At 43.5% G+C, this 3,231-nt stretch overlaps 1 pseudogene; it reads left to right on the top strand.

Annotated features, from left to right (window-relative positions):
- Positions 1–1,556: 1,556 nt before the first annotated feature.
- LOC103745263 lies at positions 1,557–2,650 on the top strand (annotated as a pseudogene).
- Positions 2,651–3,231: the final 581 nt, after the last annotated feature.

Raw genomic sequence — 3,231 nt, forward strand, 5'->3', positions numbered from 1 at the left:
AACAAAATGTATGTAGCACAAGGCTCTGAACTCTCAGTCTGTCCCCAGTGTCATACTTCCTCTAGCACCTGCTAAACCGTTGCAAAAGCACCACCAACTGGGGTCCAAGCGCTCAAATACGTAAGCCTATGGATGACATTTGTCATTCAAACCTCCACAAGTTGTGCTTTTACGTTAAAGTGTTTTGGTTCCCATCTGTAGTGAGTAGACTTTCACATCTTTCTAGAAATAGTGTCATACAACACTCCCATTTCAAGAGGAAATAATCACTCTCTAAAGGAAATCAAATTCTTCCTCCAAGAGTCAGAATGCCTAGGTGGTAATCAACTGATTGCCTTAAAGATCTGCAGCTTCTTAGCATCCATCAGATAAATCCATTAACAGAAACAAAAGCTCTGAAATTGAAAGCCATACAGAACTGACTCTTTTTCTACAAAATCAGGATAAGAGGAATTAGATGATCACATAAAACCACTTGGAACTTGAAAGTATGTCTTAGGAAAGTATCAAATATTTACCAATAATTAAAATTTGATAAACAAACTGAACACATATCAGAATGTCATCTCATATCAACAGCAGGTTGTGATTTCTATTTCTAACTTGCATCAAATCATTAATTAGTGATGAAGGCACGAGGATAATAAGACAAGAAAGAGATGTGTAGGAGGACACCGCACAAGCACATATATATTTTATTTGATGGTAGAGCATTAATAATGAATAATAATTGGCATTAGTGAGCATTCACACAACAGTTATTATTTTTGTATATTTTGAACAAAGTATTTGACTCCTTTACATTACCAATTCAACAGCTGCATCAGTTATGAAACCATGTACCAATAGATTTGTCTCTTTTGGCTCTGCTCATCCCTTTAAGAGCTCATTTTTGTTGGCTGAGGTTTATCCTGGTTGTAGCAAATATCTGAAAAATCATTCAAGAGGACACCAAAAGCTTTAGAGACGTATCTTTAGATTAGAGCTATTCTTTCCTGTCAATTTTGTAAAATAACAATTCCCAGATGACGGTAATAGTTGAAATAGATCATAAGACTGTAAATTATAATAATGAGTGAAATGTTCCTGTTAATCTATGAGCCACAGTAAAGAATAACAACGACAAAGAACTTCCTCTAATTTCATAGCCCAGAAACTCATTTGAACTTTATTTATGCAGCAACATGGAAAGATTAGATCTGACTTTGCAAATGCATAGGACAAGTTCAGCCTTAATTGGAACAGTTGGCTGACAGAACGCCCACGTTGGAAGGCATTTAAACATACACCTGTTATGCCTGTGTGATTTTCTTTTCTCTAGCTGTAAATCAGGACCTGCCCACAGTCTTCTTCCCAACACTTGGCTCACAAGACTGTTCACCAAGTTACTATCTGTCCTTAAAAACGGGTCTCAAGGGCCGAGGAACCCCTCTCGACCGCCCGACCTGCCCTTTGCCTCCTGTCTTTGGTGTCCCTCTGCCCTGCGTGCCTTGGCCCTGACCCAGCCCTCCTGATTCTTCCCAGCTCTGCCCTGGTTGCCCGTTTCCACCTCCGCAATGATGGTGATGGAACTGAGCAAGATTTTCTGGCAGGAGTTAGCCAAGTTCCAGCTGGGGAACAACAGCGAGTTCTACATGATCGGCTCCGAGGTGGGAAACTACCTCTGCATGTTCTGAGGTTCTCTGTATTAGAGATACCCCTCACTCTGGAGGTGGCTAGCCATTGTGGAAGAAAGGAAGAAAACAGTTGTATCATCACATGATCATGGATATGTCACCCTCACCACCAGCGTGGCACTGTTGAAAGCCCCACAAGTGGAAGATATTTAGAATGGTAATAACGAGAAACACAAGCTGTATCTACCATCACAGAAACCCCCACCTACCTCAGGGAACAGAAGACGAAGAGAAACAGCTGGTGGGTGTCTACCCTGCCCAACAGCTCCCACCATCTGGATGCTGTACCATGTTCCACCACCATCAACAGAAATCACATGGGCCGAGACAAGAAGAGAACCTTCCCCTAATGTGTTGATGACCATGACCCAGCTGTGAGCCACGAGAATGCACCACAGCCTGAGGTGCTGGTACCCCTGGAGATAGAAGGGCAGAAGCTGCAGGATGCTTTTACCTGGAACATGAATGAAAAGTTAATTACCTCAGAGATGTTTTCAGAAATCCTTTGTGATGACTTGAATCTGAATCCTCTGACATCTGTGCCAGAAATTGCCTCCGCCATCAGACAGCAGATTGAGTCCTACCTCACAGACAGCATCCTGGAGGACCAATCTAACCAGCGTATCATCATCAAGCTGAACATCTACGTGGGAAACTTCTCCCTGGTCGACAAGTTTGAGTGATGTTGGAGAACTCCTGGGAGAAATTTGCCCCAAAACTATGCTCGGAGCTTGTGGGGCCTTTGTCACCAGCATTGCATACAGCATCTGGGGACAGCTGAGCGGGCATCAGAAGACCTACGCCTTCAATGAGAACCCACTCTAGAGATTGCCATCTGGAATAATGATGATGCTGACCAGTGGTGCCCCCTGCTGGAAACCCTGACAGATGCTGAGATGGAAAAGAAAGATCCGGACCTGGACAGAAACACAAGGGGAATGAGGCATGCCTCCAACACCGCCCCAGTCTGGTGACCAGGTCAAGCATGCTCAGCTCCCACAGATACCTTGGAAAATTGGACTGCCTTTCCCTCCTCTGTGGCAAGAGAAAGACAAGGGGACAGCTGGTGCCATCCTGAGGAATGGGGTGGGGTAGAGGTCTCCAGGGTACCTTCCCTTAGCACACATTCCATTTGCAAAGCCCCAGTCCTGTTCCCCTATCCCCAGCACTACCTCCCAGAGTCAAGAGTCAGGAAGAAGCCTCAGTTTGGGTTGCATTTTGTTTTTGTATAGGAGCCCTAGGCAGGGCCAGCAACACTTTTTAAATAAAAAGCAACATGTTAAAAAAAAATGGGTCTCAAGGATCTGGATTGATGGCTCAAAAGTTAAGAACATCTGTTGCTTTTGTAGAGGAAACAAGTTTGGTTCCCAGCACTGACATCAAGTAGTCTGTGACCTCCTGTAACTGTAGTGCTTGGGAGCTAGAATGCCCTCTTCTGGCCTCAGTACACATAACTCCACAGAATTAAAAATAAAAATAAAATAAATCTTTTAAAAAGTGGTCTCAAAAATTTAGAAAAAAAATGTGAAAGTAAAAGAGGACGGTTATGAAGAAG

The sequence above is a fragment of the Nannospalax galili genome, unplaced genomic scaffold, assembly GCF_000622305.1.
Source record: "Nannospalax galili isolate Female #2095 unplaced genomic scaffold, S.galili_v1.0 scaffold723, whole genome shotgun sequence".
NCBI classification, from domain to species: domain Eukaryota; kingdom Metazoa; phylum Chordata; class Mammalia; order Rodentia; family Spalacidae; genus Nannospalax; species Nannospalax galili.